This window comes from Pteropus medius, unplaced genomic scaffold (genome assembly GCF_902729225.1).
Source record: "Pteropus medius unplaced genomic scaffold, Ma_sr-lr_union100, whole genome shotgun sequence".
NCBI classification, from domain to species: domain Eukaryota; kingdom Metazoa; phylum Chordata; class Mammalia; order Chiroptera; family Pteropodidae; genus Pteropus; species Pteropus medius.
In genome coordinates this window covers 5,713,037-5,728,501 of record NW_024356249.1, presented here as the reverse complement: position 1 = coordinate 5,728,501, position 15,465 = coordinate 5,713,037, and the positions used below count along the sequence as shown (strand labels likewise).

Sequence of the window (15,465 nt, the reverse complement as noted above, 5' to 3'; positions counted from 1 at the left end):
CATCTTATATGTTTGTAGCCACAGGAAGCTTATCAAACACTGATGTCAGCTACTTTCCCATGAGAAGTCCAGAAATTTCGTAAAGCCTATTTGCTTCAGACAAGTAGAGAACTTTTCATAAAACTTAAAAATAAACATCTGACACTCACCTTGCTGTGGATACATTCCTATTGCTTCGCCAATCAGAAATTATCTTGCCTATAAAAATCCACTCTCCTTCTTCTAGTAGCGATGGAAAGATCTTGCTTAGTGCAAATAGCATCATTGATTATTCTTAATTCGAAAAATGTCCAAGAAAAAAATAGGAAAAGCTACAGCAAATAAGCATGGTTTTAAGAAATTGAAGCTCTTCCTCTGTACTATCACGTGATCTGTTCCAATAGGAAAATGTTTTCTTCTTCATTCTTGTATGACTATATATCTAAACTGTATCCTTCCATAAAATGTTCAGGGGAATTCAGCAAAATTTCCCTGGCTACCATTGCTAGTCCTGGCCACCTAATGGTATAGAAACGAGATACGGATTGATTCATTCTGCCTTCCAGATAACAGAATAACAAGGAAAGAGGAAGAGAAAGGAGCTAGTGTGCATTGGGGGCCTACAACATTGTAGGTTTAGTAATAGGCACTTTACGTATTATCTCATTCATTCATTCATTCATTCACCCACCTGGCAAACTTTTATGGAGCATATGTTCTATGCCATGCAATATGCTAAATGCTTGGGGTAGAATTATCAATTAAGATTATGTCATTGCCATCAAGAAGCCCATACTCATACAATTAAAGCCCACTGTGGCAATGCCACCATAGGAGCATTAACAAAATACCATGGAGTCACAGAAGAAGACAAACTTTTCAAGCAGTTACTATCATCCTCACTTTAAAATAAGTATCCAGTATCTAACAAAGAACTTCCCTAAGGTCATACCTGTATAGTGACCCACAGCCTGTCTTCTTTTACAATTTCGTGCTGCTTTTGAGTGAAAGACCTGTATCTAAACCAACTTAATAGTTTAAAGCTTGGTCGGCAATCCAGGGAATCTATTTGTTGCGGAATGCCAAGAGAATTCTTAACTTTCATTGATGAACTGACTTTTTCTTGAATTATAAGAATGACTTCCTTAGCCTCTCACTTTGTCCAGCCTGTTTGGTAGCTAAATTCCTAACATAGTACCTTATTAATACGTTTTGTCCCTCTTATCTACTAATGTATACAAATATCTGTATATATCCATATACATAATTCCATATAGTAAGGTACAAAATGTATCCCATGAAAATCAAGAGATTCTCCCATACACATAAAGTTTCACACTGAAATACAAGCATACTATGGACAAATATTACTCAGGATCCACAGGCAAAAATTACTCAAGATCCACAGGTAAATGGCAACATACAATTTAAACAAATAAAGGGGAAACCTATGCAAAGGCTTGATGCTTATATGAGCCACGGGAGACAGATTTGGGAAGGTAGGTGGCAGTGGAAAGTGACAAGGACAAAGTGTGGGTAGTAAGCAAGGATCTGAATGCACTGTGAAGTTTCATGACATCTTAAGATGATAAGTAGGTAGTCCATGCATTTGAATTGCTTTGGTATGGGCCACTTGCAAAAACATTCAATATTTCCCTTCTAAGATATAATAAGCCAAAATATATATGTGGAAAGTTCACTAAGTCATTGGTAAATAATCCAGTGTTGACTTTTAATTTAGAAATAACTGGCCAAATCGAACCCAGCCTTCCTGGCTACAATTTTCCCCCTGCAGAGTACATTGATTTGTAGTACCTTATTGTTTTCTCTCGTTGTTTGTATTTCTTTTAATTGTTTTATTTTTCTACTGATATAATATATGACCAGAGATATTGGACTTTTATGATTTTATATATATTTCGAGCTCATAAATTCCCATTACTTGTCACCTTTCCAGACTGAGGCTTTATCTTTTTTTATTCACATGTCATAAAAATAATAATTTCTATTGATGTATAACATAAATTCTGCTGCAGGATGTGTTTTCACAAAATGAACAGAATGGGGTAGTCAGTACCCGGATACAGAAACAGAACATTATTAGCACCCCGGAAGCCCCGCCCCTGGTCCCCTCTGACAGTCATGCCTCTCTTGTCCCTGCCACTGCCCCAGGCTAACCGTTGTTCTGATTTCTAATATTGAGTATTCGTTTGGTCTGGTTTTGAATGTCATACAAATGGAATCCTATAGTGGGTGTGCGTGCACATGTGCATGACGTCTGTTGTTTAACATTATGTTTCTGAGATTCGTTGCCTGAATAATACTTAGATCATTCTAATTGCTATACAGTATTTTCCCGTCTGCCTGCCACAATTTATCCATTTTACTGTCGAGAGACAGTGAGATGATTTCCAGTCTGTGGCTATTATAAAGAGTGCTGGCTGTGAGCGTTCTAGTTTATGTTATTTGATGAATATTTAATTTTTCTTGTGTATATACCTAGGAGTAAGATTTCTGGGGCACAGTGTATACAAATATTCAGCTTTTGCAGATACTGCCAAATATTTTCCCTAACTGATTGTATACATTTACATTTCCACAGCAATGCATGAGAGTTTCCGTTTCTCACCACTACTTTGAATTTATGGTCTTTTAAATTTTAGTATTCAAATTGTGTGTAGTTTAAGTTTGAATTTTCCTAATGATTAATGAGATTGAGCTCTTTTCATATGTTTATCTGCCATTTTAATATCATCTTTTGTGAAGTATTTATTGAAGTCTTCACCCATTTTCCTATTGGGTCATCTATCTTCATTATTGATTTGTGGAAATTCCTTATATATTCTGGATATGAGTTCTTTGTCAGATATATGATTGCTAATATTTATTTATCAGCCTATGGCTTGCTTTTTCACTCTATATCATTCTTAATATTAATGCAGTATAATTTCTTAATTTTATTCCTTTCTAGTTCATGATTTTTATGTCCCATTTACAAAATCTTTGCTCATCCCAAGATCATGTAGCCATCTACTTTTTTCTGAAAGTTTTAATGTATAAGTTTTCACATTTAGATCTGCAATCAATCTGGAAAGATTTTGGGGGGGATGGGGGTATAGTGATAAATAAAAGTCAATTTTTGGTTTTCTTTTTTCCATATGATATCCAACTGGATGATGTTACTTTCCTCCAGATAGGGTTATCTTACTTTCTAATAGTTTGATAGAGTTGGGGAAATTCACTTTAGCTGAAATTAGGGCTGAGACGATTTGAAACTCATCTGCCATTTTGTATGATGCCATCAATCTCTAGTTTGCGCCCTCTCCAGAGATGAACTCTCCCAGGGCCCTAACTGAGATTATATCCCAAGATACTGTCTTCTTTTTTTTTTCCCCTTGCTTTCATTTTTTTTTTATCAAAGTATAATTTACATACAGTAAAATTTACTCTAAAAAGTGTATAGTCCTGCAAGTTTTGACAAATGCACACAGTTGCGTAACCACTACCACAATTAGATACAGAACAGCTCTATCAAATCCCAAATGGTTCTTCCCTCTTGAACTTCAAAGTTTTTCCTACTCAGTTCCATGAGACTGCTGAAATGTCAGCTGTGCATTTTGGAAACTTTCTGCTTGGTTTCTTACTCTCTTACATCTCCTTATCCTTTGAATCCTAAGGATTTAGCAGATGCCTCTAAGGAGAAATCACCAAATGTGAGGTCACTTTTCTAGGCCTTCTTTCTCTCCAAATGCTGGCCCCTTAAGTCTTGGTTACTGCACCAGCATTCTGAAGCCTACAGATAGATTTATGTTTTTTGGAGTTTTATCCAGATTTTTCTAACTGTTTTTAATGAGAACACTGGATTGCCATAAGCTATTCCATTATAGACGAACACCTCAGTGAGTCTACCTATATTAAACAGACTCATTAAGAACTTCCTCCAATTTCTTTTTGTATAGATCTCAAAAAGGTAAAAGAAATGTCAGCGTCGGCAGCTATGACTACTTCAAGTGTTCAATCATAGAAATTGCTTTGGAGTCAAATAAATCTAGGTTGCAATTCCATCTCTGCTATTTATCAACTATGTGACAGTGAATCTGAATTTGTTTCTTTTCTTTCAAATGAGGATAATAAAGACATTGGTTTTACAGGTTTTTTTTTTTTGAAGATTAAGTGAGATAACAGATATCAAGTACCTTGTATATAGTAGGCATTCCTTAAATTATAGATATTTTTATGTAATATATTATCATTTCTCTTGGAGCTATAAAACACACTCATCTCTTAGGAATGATGGAGAATGGGTGGGAGTAGGTGGTCCCCGAAAAGCAACACTCTTCTCTGAGCACCTTGTTAGGTGCTGAAAAGGGTGAACTCTATTGAATGTGTTTTACTCACAACCATAGCAAGGTTATTCACAGATACTGAGACACACACAATCATTTTTTCCTTAAGAGATCATAAACTTATACACAAACCATCTGAGTTGGAGGAATATTAAAAATCTATTCCAAATGCTTCATGTTCCAGATGAAAGAATCGAGGGGCCAAGAGTGGTTAAATGACTTGGTCAAGGTCAATTCACTCATTAGTATTTATTTAAGTGACTTAAATTCCCTAAGATCACATATTTCTTCCCTTCTAAAATACTCCTCGCTCCCATATTCCACTATAAATGTAAAACAGAGACAATTCACAAGAGACAATTATTAATGCTTTATTGTTACTGGCTCATTCTAAAACCCATAGATCTATTTTTAAATATTTTATTTTAATTTCTATCTGCACAAATTATGTGACTTCCTGCCAACTAAGACTGAAATAGCTACTTAGCATTCCTTTCCCATTCCAAAGATATGTCCTGTAGCTTTTCATTCTTCTGTCCATTATTAAGAAATATTCTGCTTTATCCGCCAATGCACAGGAGAGAAAGGAACTCACATTGACCTAGAGAAAGCAGCTCTCTTCAAGTTTACCAAGTGAAAGGGGGTACAGGGGGACCTCTATCGTCTGAACACTGCATACACAGGTGGCCATGTGCATCTTTGGCACTCTGCCCTATGGGTAGAGACAGATCACCAGCAAAGGCAGCACTCTGAGGATTGTTTTTTGGTAAGTCCCTTTGTTTAGCACAGCGTTTAGCATTGTGTATTCTACTATAGGACAAATAAGCCTGAATCCCACATGGACCAAAGAACTTGGAAGAGTTTCATGATCACACTTACACACAGTAATCTCATAAAAGCCTCACAGCAAGATTCTCAAGCATTCCTCGTGGAATACTCTCTCCCTAGATCTTCACAAGGGTTACTCATTCCTAGAAAGGTATTTTCGGCCTAGCATTCTCCTCTTTGGCGAGACCGTCCCTCACCATCCAACACCCAGTGGCCCCCGAATGATCTCTCATTTTAGAGATCAAATGAGATAGATGTGTCCAAAGTGCTTAGAACAGGATCTGGCACTAAAATTCCTTAATACACAGTAGTTATTATTACCTCCATAATAAAAGCAGAGCATATTATAAAAAGTCATGGGAAGATTTTTTAAATATAAATATTCATGTTGAAATCAAGGGGTCTTAATTTGGCCACATAAGGTAAATCTTTTAATTAATTAAAACCAGGTTCTTCTTGTGGGCTATACAAAGTTATTCATCTTTATAAAGGATCCCTAATTTAACTTTTGCAATAACTACCTTTTATAATAAATTATCACTTGAGACCTTCTCCTTCACCTTGGTATCCATTTGGAAAATGGCATCTTTCTGTGAACTTATGGCAAGAATTTTAAAGTAGAATTTTAATCCCTTTTTGAAAATGTGTACTGGCAACGTTTTTCCATTTGTGTAATATAGGAAAGTGCTACTTTCTATTTCTCATGCTACTGCATGACTTTGGCCAGAGACATCCTGAGGGTTTTAAGAAAATCACTACTCTTGGAAGACTAGAAATCTAATTGGGAGAGAAATTCCTCCTTTCCTTTTATTACACCTTGAGTCTCCCATAGTGAATGAATGCTTTCATTTAAAACCCAGATTTCTCCGCATGCCTCAGCAGATGGTTCAATCAAAGGGGCACTGAATAGTACCTGGCTATTTGCCACTGGCTGGGAAGGGGACTGTGGAGGGAAGACCCACTCATTTGCCTGACACAGTCCAGCTCTCTCTGTCTCTCTTCCCTTCTTCCTTTATCCTAGTCTTTCCCTTCCTTACTATGTCTGGTCTAGACTCAGCTTTGTCTGCAGACAATTCTAGCAGCTACCTCTGGGCCAGGTCAGCCCGAATCTGTGTGTTGAGCAGTGAATTAAAAGCTGTGGGATCCGTAAGTAATGGTTCACGTAGGCCTCTATTTGAAGTTATAAGGTAACCCATGGTAGAGAGATCTTAAAACAAGGTGTGAGAGTTTTGTCGACGTTCTTGCCCTTTGATCCTAAATCTGAAAATAAAAAAGAAAGTATATCCGAAGACAAACTCCACTTTCGGTCAGTTTGCCTTTCACTCTGTGGTTTCTCTTAAAACCCTTTCTATCTTTGTCTCGCTAATGAGATAGTTCGTGAGCATATATACAGACTCTATAGACTGAAAAATAAATTCTCCATTGATAGCATTCTGTTACTCTATTTTTTCTTTATTCATTCCCAAATTTTAAAATAAATGTACTGAGGGAATTGAGAAAGGGAAACTAGGCAAATAAATATTGACCCTGCCAGAGGGTTTGGGGAAGGTACTGGGAATTTTTTTTCTCTACAAATTTAAACGTCTCTCAGTATGTTTCTTTACAACCCAGGCAAGTAACTTCTTTCTTTCTTCTAGTCTCCTATGCCTTCACTGAATCCCGAGGGGCAAGGAGGAGAGGCTGTTCTGGGGTGGATACTATGACCTCCATTAGCGTCCAATTGTAGTGAACATTTTTTAAGGTGCAAATTCCTGGGCATCTCTGTGGAGTAGCCCGTATCATATTTAAAAAATGTCTCCAGAAGATTCTGATATTCATCCGGTCTGAGAATCCCCATTTTAGGGGAACAGTACACCATAAGTGGCATGAGGCCAAGTATAACGGCTGTTTGCTCATTGTTGTATGCCCATTCTGTTCCTGGCACATAAAGGACACTCAATCCATATTTGTGTGTAAATTTACTCATAGGAACACACTTTGTAATTTGTTCTCATCTGCATTCCATCCTCTAGTACTCTGCAAATTCCTTAGCAAGTGGTTCTTAAATTGGGAGAGGAGTCGTAAGACAGGGAGCATAGACTACTTTGGGAAATCGATGAAAGCTAATGAGAGCTAAAACACACAAAATTTGGCCTACAGTTTAGAGGAATTCACAGTCTTCCCTGAAACTCATCCATGGGTTCTGTTTATTCATTCACTTATTATTCATTTTGTAATGCCCATCTGGGTGCTGGCAGGGGCCTAGGAACTCTAAGGAACAAGATCATGGGCCAGATTTAGGCAAGATTTCCAGCTGGAAGATGGCTCACAGATTTTCTTGTCCCTCTCTCCTCAGATTTATAGAGAAGACCTCCCAATTTTGGCCCACGATAGAAGAAAAAGAAATTAAATGAGATTTGGAGCTCTTACCACTTTCTGGCTTTGTAACCTAGAAGTGTAATTATATGTTTTATCACTCCAACTAGATTTTTGACTCCTTAAATCAGAGCCCACATCCCCAGTATGTTGAGCAAGGTACTTTAGATGTACCAACAACACAGCAATTGCTTAGATGTGTACATTTGGGATGAGTAGGAAGAGGTGGTAGATGTTGAGGGAAGAAAGCTAAAGATAGCCTGAGTGACTGCTCAAGAATAAGAAAGTGGATGGCACCTGCTTTTGCTGACTAACTTAGAAGCCTCTCGAGGTTCCCTGATTCCTTGTTTGCAAACCAACCTTCCCCGGACAGATACAAACCATAGATAACACCTTAGGCAACTTTTTGCTTTTGGTTTGATTTGTTTGTTTTGTTCTTTACCTGTGAAACCTGGAATGAGAATCTAGGAATCCAGGACCTATTTCTAGCAGTGCAGTTTCAACTCAGCCCCTTACCCTTTGGAGCCTCTGTTTTCTTCCAGTGCAGAATGGCAGAGGGTGGGGTTGGGAGTAAACAAGGTATGTTCTCAAGGTTCACTTGAGACCTGTTATTCTACTAAATGAGAGGCCAATGTTAAAAGCCCGAATTGAATTTTCCATACTCATACCGGTTAATATCCCTCATTGTATGATGTTGGGGGCAGGTTTAGGGGTGTGATGGTGATTTATCGTCAGCTATTATTTGTTTGGTCCTTCTAATGTTTAATATTTATTGCTATGTTTCAAATGCAAGAAAGTTAACTCTAGATTATCTACTAGTACATTTCTATAAGGATTTGTAATCCCCCAAAGCCTCCTCTTCTACCAACTGGTCAGATCCTTAACCACCACCAACAGAAGACTTTGGACAAAGGAAAGGGTCCCCAAGAGTCTGAAGCTTAGAAAGCTTGACGGTTGAGCTAAGGAAAGGGATGACCTGACTGTGTTGCAAGGCCTTTGTCTTTCGTTATTGGCGTTTGTAGTGCTCCCTGTTTTATAGTAACTGTACCACCTTTTCTACCCCATTACATAGAATAATTTAGGAGTTGACTCTGTAATAATTGTATTTATTTTCTTTAAAATGCAAATGCACTGTATCTAATTATATCTGTGCCTTATTTCTCCTTTAAAGTCCTGACTAACAATAGTACCTAAGGAAGAAATTGTATTTTAAAATATATAGTCTACATTAATGAAAATTCTTTCCACTTAATTATCTTTCCATCCTCCTTTTATACCAGATATCATTAAAACATTCCAAGATCATCCAATCGAATTCTACAGGGATTGGCGATCAACCGGAACACTCTGACGTGGATATCTGATTGCTTACCTGTAAGTAGAGTTTATGCGATTGGTGCCGAGAGGGATCTCTGATCTTAGCAATTATACAGCCTGTCCGCCTGATTTTCTAAATTATTGCATTTCCAGATGCATCATGAGAAAATAAGCTTTCTGCTATGCCCCTCATAGTGTACTTACCAGTCGATTAAGCTATCAAGTTTGGAAGAAATTGTTTTGTAATCTGATTTTTGGCTTTATTATTATTTTTTTAAATTTTTCCTACATATATATCTTAAGTAAAACGGTCCCCAAACAATAATACAATCCTCACTTCCTGCAAAGAATGCTGATGATTTGAGGGAATAAAAAGAAGATGAGTCAGTCTTCCAGGGGAAATAAGCTTCCCTTTTATGCACGCACTGGTGATTTTGCTATGGCCACCACAGCAAAATACCACCGACTGGGTGGCTGAAACAACAGAGGTTTATTTTCTCAGAGTTCTGGGGGCTAGAAGTCCAAGATCAAGATGTCAGCAGGTTTGGTTTCTTCTGAGGCCTCTGTCCTTGACTTATAGATAGCTGGATTCTCCTGTATCTTCAGAGGACCATCCCATTGCAGGCATGATCCTCTCTCTCTCTCTCATAAGATAAGGACACCAGTCATATTAGGCCCATCCTAATCACCTATTTTTAAAAGCCCAGTCTCCAAATACAGTCACATTCTTAGGTACTGGGGATTGGGACTTCAACATATGAGTTTGGGGAAAACACAATCCAGTTCATAACACCCCATCAGCATTTTTCTCTCTAATATGCTGATTTTTAGTTTACTGCATATGGACTTCCCTCTAATTCTCCTCTTAGCACTTAAACATTAGCATTGGAACACTCTCAGAGCATTTTGTGTTTCTACAATTTGTTATAGTCCTTCGTGCATGGCTCTCATTTGTCTATGACCTTACATAATTTTTGAAATTGAAAAGTGTGCTGTGCCTTTTACATCTCTCATAGCACTAGAAGAGGTTTTGTGTGTAGTAGACATTTCATAATTATTAAACGACTGAATAAATGAATGAATGAATGAATGACCCAATGAATGGGTTAGATGCAGCCCCTGAACTTACCATTTATTTGCTTTACGACTACCTCCAAATGATGATTATTAGAAGTGCTTTCGCTTCCCTTTCCGCCCCTTGAAATAAGTCAAGCCTGGGGAGGGGCTCGAAGGAAACTATGATTGACTGATGACAGGAGAGTTACCCCTCTCCACAAAAGGGTAGGAGACAGTAAATAGCATGAACGTACTCCAGATAAAATTACTCTTCCTTGAGAACACTGTTTGGGGACCAAGAGGGAAGGACAATGCATTTCAATTGAGACTTACTGAGTTTGAGGCCCTGTGGGACAAGGGCCTATGTCTAGAATGCAAAGGATATACATGTCTAAAGCTCAGGTGGCAACTAGAAATAGAGATATCCACAGTCGTAACCTACGCATAGGGATTAAAATCATGACGGTGGGTGTGGCCACCCAGGAAGATTGCGTGGAAGGAGAGAGCAGTGGTTTAAAAATTCCAACAAAAATTGTATGTCAGAAGCTTTCCTGATAAGTAACAGGAGAGGGACCCTCCCAAGGGGAAAAAATCTACACGCTACTTCTGATGAGGGTTTGTAAGAACATACATATTCGCTGGAGTGTATGTCTATCTATTTCTCTCTCCTCGTATTTCTTTGGTCCTACTTTATTCCTTCCTCCGTCCTCTCTTTTGTGGGCTATGCCCTAAACCATTCCTGTAGGGCTTTTCCTACCCAACTTTGCTCCCTCTAGCTCACTCTGCCCATGAGCATGTGTTTGACTCCCCACCTGCCTGCCTAGGGCTCTCATACATCAATACCTTTGAAGACATTTTCTTCATCAGTCAGTCAGAGCTCTCAGACAGGATCGTAAGAGAGGGCTGGGATTAGACTCCTTAATGTCCCAAGAGACAGAAGGCACTTCCTTTCCTGGGTCAGGTGCCATTGAACATCATCTTATCTAGACAGTCAGTAAAGGGCCCGGTGGGTGGTGGAGTGAAATGTACCTCTTTTGTACCCTGAATTCCCTCCTTAGTCCATTGTTCCCTGCTGGTCTCCCCACACCACCCATGCCCTAGAGGAAGCTTTGAAAATATTTCAGGGTTCATGGCCAGCCCAGGAAAGAGGCTGGTAGAGAATGGAAGCCACAGAAGCTTCCCCTCTCTGAGATCTACTATCAAACGTCATTTCTGATGGAGCCACATTTACCCCAGCCCTGAATTTCCCTAACTTTTTCTGCTTACTGTGATGCAAGTAAAAGGGGGAAAGGTATTTATTTGTTTCTCTTTTGTTTTCTAACATGTTATTTCTTTTTCTTTAAGTTTCCTCCTTGCTTTTTTTTTTTTTTTTTTTTTTTTTTTTTTTTTTTTTTTTTTTTTTTTCTCTATCTCCCTTGGTTCTCTTTCTTTAGCAGAAACCCTTGATCATTCTTTAGATTGTCTGATTATTAGCAAAAAAGGCTACCGGAGGTCTAGAAGCTTCCTCTTTCTTTGCATACCCCACCCATTTTTTAAAAATAAACTTTGAGATATCAGTTTTCTTCAAATACCTTCTTCTATTCCTTCCTCTTAGTGTCCTTCAAGTAGCCAGGAAAAAGATCCCAACTTTCTTTCAGCTACCCAAAATGTCAGTGACACCTGAGTCAGTGATTTCTATGCAAATTATTATTTACCTAAAAGGAGAAAGTTTGAAGTCAAGAGAAAACAGCTCTGCAATCACTGAGGGGTATTCCAAATGAATGGTGGCCAGTGGCCAGTGTAGGTGCCTCCCAACTGTGTTTCATTAATCTCAGGCAGCTGAAGGACTTGGAGAGAAAGATAATTTTCCTACGAACATGTGAAAGAAGTGCTTTGAGTTGTGTGCAGGCTTTGCCCTTGTTTTAGAACTGCAGAAATGGGAGATTTTATAACCACGGTGGGCCAATATTTTCAGTCACTTGAAGCTCCAGATGGAGTGGAAAGAGAAGGGGTTTTTTCTTCCCTTTTCCTTGAGTTTTGCTGAACAAGCCTCCCTGGATGCCCTTGACAAAGTGTTTGGTCTCCTGTTGAGTTCAAGTGTGCCCACAGTTGTCAAAGCGGGGCCTGAAGGGTCTTTCTTACAGTAGGAGTCTTTTCTGCAGATTGCTGGTTGCCGCTGTAGAACGAGCCTCATGAGTGAGAAAGTATTGAATCTACCCCCTTCCCTAAGAGTCGCACCCCAAGGAGACTGCTTTCAGGTCCTCATCATGGGGTATAAGGAGGAAAATATACGATGAACTCCAGTTTGGTTAGGGATTGAGGGGACATGAGGAATACGGATTCCTGTAATCTTCTCGACAGTCTGAAAACCTTCATGATAAGGAGGGCAAGAGGACGTTCAGGTGTCACCACTGTGCAGATTTTTAAGCTTTGGCCAAATGATGGGGCTTTCCTGGCCAGGAGACTGCACTGAGCCTTGAGAGGCGCCTCCACGGTAGCTCACACTCCTGCCTGGCACAGCTATTGATGGAAAGAGTTTGTGCGAGGATGGCCAAGCCGAGATGGGGACACAAAGGGCAGGGAGGAAACGGACAAAGGTGCCAGGAGCTTTTGTCTAGAACTTTCCAGACTTTTGTTCTAATAAGCACAGGTGACGATTATGCAGTAAAGAGGAAAAGAATGACTGTGCTATTTAGCTTTCAACCAAAACTATCGAAAGTCTTACCTGAGGTTCCAGCCGCGATCGGGTGTGTACAGTTCAAGGACACAGACTCGGTCGCTCCCAAACTCTACTTTGGGATGTTCAACAAAACGTAAGTTGTGAACATCTTGCACTAGTCTGTGCAACGGTCCTCCAATACGATTAGGTAGAATACGCACTCGATCCGAAGAGGAAAAGCAAAATGAGACATTTTCCTTTCTATTATTCTCTGTATCCGAGGTCCAACTTAATGTCAAATTAAATCTAGATTTCTTTTTTTAATTGACTTTTACCAGAGGAAAAGGCAAAAAGTACATTCCCTGAAACAGATATTTTAGGCCAAACTTATTACTTAGGTTTTTATTTATTTTTTTTTTTCCTCCTCTTCTTTTGCTAATTCAAAACAACATGTCTATCATTCACTCTAACACCAGCCTTTAAGAGCTGGAGACAAATGGAGTCTGAATATTCACGCCAATGTGGTACAAATGAGCTGTGATTTCAGGATGCTGGCTGTTTCTCTGACAGGGGAAAAGAGCGGTTGACTAGTTTAATATTTTTGGCTGAAAACACTTTGTTCAAGAGGGATAGAGAAGGCCAACATTAATATTGAGTCCTGTTAGTTAATGACCAAAAGTGATATACCGTGGAAGGGAACATCCTGAGTTTGGAGAAAAGTGTGTTGATCACATCCAGAGATGCAGAGGGGAAATGAATACAAACATACGGGGGCCCGGAAGCAAGGAGCAGGAAGGAGCGCTTCCAAAAGCATTTTCTCCCAGTTCTTCAAAGACTATTCCACCCCAAAGTATATTATACCCACGCTTGTGAACCTGATTCCACCCCAGACTTCAAAATCTATAAACATAAAGACATTGGTTATAATGAGAGACTCTGGGGACGCATCTAACTGCCTCCTCCAGGTTGCCCGCTGATGGTTGAGAAATAAAAGATGCCTTTATAAGTTGGGGTTGTTGGGGGAGGCTTCTGACCACTATTAGCACCATCTGTCTTTTTCTTGTTCCTCAACATACAGATCCAGTCGCTTGTTAACTTATTCGTTTGACAGAATTGGACCTTCTCCATCCCAGGTGCTATGTTAGCTCTGGGTTGCATTAGCAATGCTCGCGTTCCTTCATTCTCTCCTATTAAACGGACTTCTTTTAATTCAACGTAATGGAAAATTGGGTGAATCCAATAATGTGTTCATTGACGTAAATTGCGATTTCTGATACTTTTATTTGTTTTTCATCGGCCTCATCTTGGCAAAGAGTCACATTTTAAATTTCTCTACCCTCTCATCCACCTATCATACTTAATTATGTGGTTTATAGGCAAAACGCTGCCATGCGCACTGGCTATATCTGTAATTCTAAGTTTCTGAAACATCGCTTTGAAGAATGATGCATAATTGCCCCCACATTATGTTTCCTGAATTCTGGTTTTCATGAAGCACTTTTTTAAAGGGGGGTGTAACTGTAGTTTTGAAGTAATTGAAAATTAAAAGCAAAGTAATGGTGCTGTGATATTTTTATGGAATGCTCGTAAGAACGGAAGGCGAGAGACCCAAAGTCGATTTACTATGAAACGGATGGAGATTAAGCCTCTCTCTTGGTCAGGTCCCTGCCACAACCCCTGCTGACTAACTTTTTACATTTAATATTGTATTCTCTTTCTTAAAGAAGGCCTCCCAAATAATCTTTAGTTCCCACAAAACCTAGATCTGCCCTGAGACTGACACAAACATAAACTTAGATGTTTCAACTTCATGTCTAAAACTAATTGAATGAATAAAACAAAGAAATGGCCGAACTCTAAAGTGTCGTAATTTATTTTTTAAGGCTTTAGAATGAATTCAGCTTGTTTTCTAAAGTGAACCCCACTTAAATGAGATAATAAATCAGTTTGCCAAAGCACAAATGAATATAACAGGAGATTAATTTTTACTTCATTAATAAACATCAAATATGAACTTATCCTAACATGAAGCAGGAAATAACTCCTAGTAAGGGGGCATTTGTAGAAGAGCATAGATTCTTCCAGGCAATCACATGATCATTTTTCATCACCGAGGTTCTTGCCACAGTCTACCTTGTATTATCCATTTACAGGTCTTGTGACATAGAGCATAATGCTATGATTAAAAGCACAGACTCTGAGCCAGGCTGCCTGGACATAAATCCCAACTCTACCATTTATTAGCTCTGTGACCTCGAGCCAATGACTCACCTTCTCTGGGCCTCAGTCTTTTTATCTATAAAATGAGAAAAATAAGGATTATTATAAAGATTTAAAATGATATTCACTGAGTTCCCAGATCAGCTTGATAAATAGTAAGTGTTACGTCACTGTTGGCTAAATACGTAAACTTCTCCATCTGGACCGTAACCTGGTGTGTGCATTTGCTCGTGGCTTTGTCCTTGCAGATCCACACAGTCCTTGGCCTGGCCTGAGGGTATATCAAAGGAGATTTGACATTGAGCCATTTCAGACTCACTCAGAAGTTCTAAGACATTTCAATGACAGAATCATGTAATATTGATCCCCAAAAAGAACAGCTCCGACAATTCCACAGAAGTCAAAAGAGAGGATGGTTCTGAATAAAGATAAGACTGAGTTAGGCGCTAGGAAAATATATGGGATTTGCAGAATGAGCGGAAGGCACTTCGGGTTACAGGAGAGAGGAAGCAGAGACAAAGGCCGAGAGGCAGAAATGAGAGCTAGATTATTGCGGGACTAAGTTGTTGGATTGGCCAAGAGTGGTGTTTGCATGTGAGGGTGGGGTTGGGAGAGGAATCAGGTGATGGGTACAGTGGAGACATTCCATGGAGAACAGGGCGGTGGCATGTGGGAGGCAGGTCATCCATCCTCACTTAACCTCCCCCTTGTCATCAGCTCTCATCT

General features: G+C 39.2%; 1 protein-coding gene across 1 annotated transcript in view; it reads left to right on the top strand.

Moving 5' to 3' along the window:
* Nucleotides 1-15,465, top strand: part of CALD1 (caldesmon 1) — a 171,416-nt gene that overhangs the window by 53,769 nt on the left and 102,182 nt on the right. Inside the window, 1 exon segment of the mRNA XM_039860609.1 lies at nucleotides 8,789-8,882. The gene's annotated coding sequence lies outside the window, so the exon portion shown is untranslated.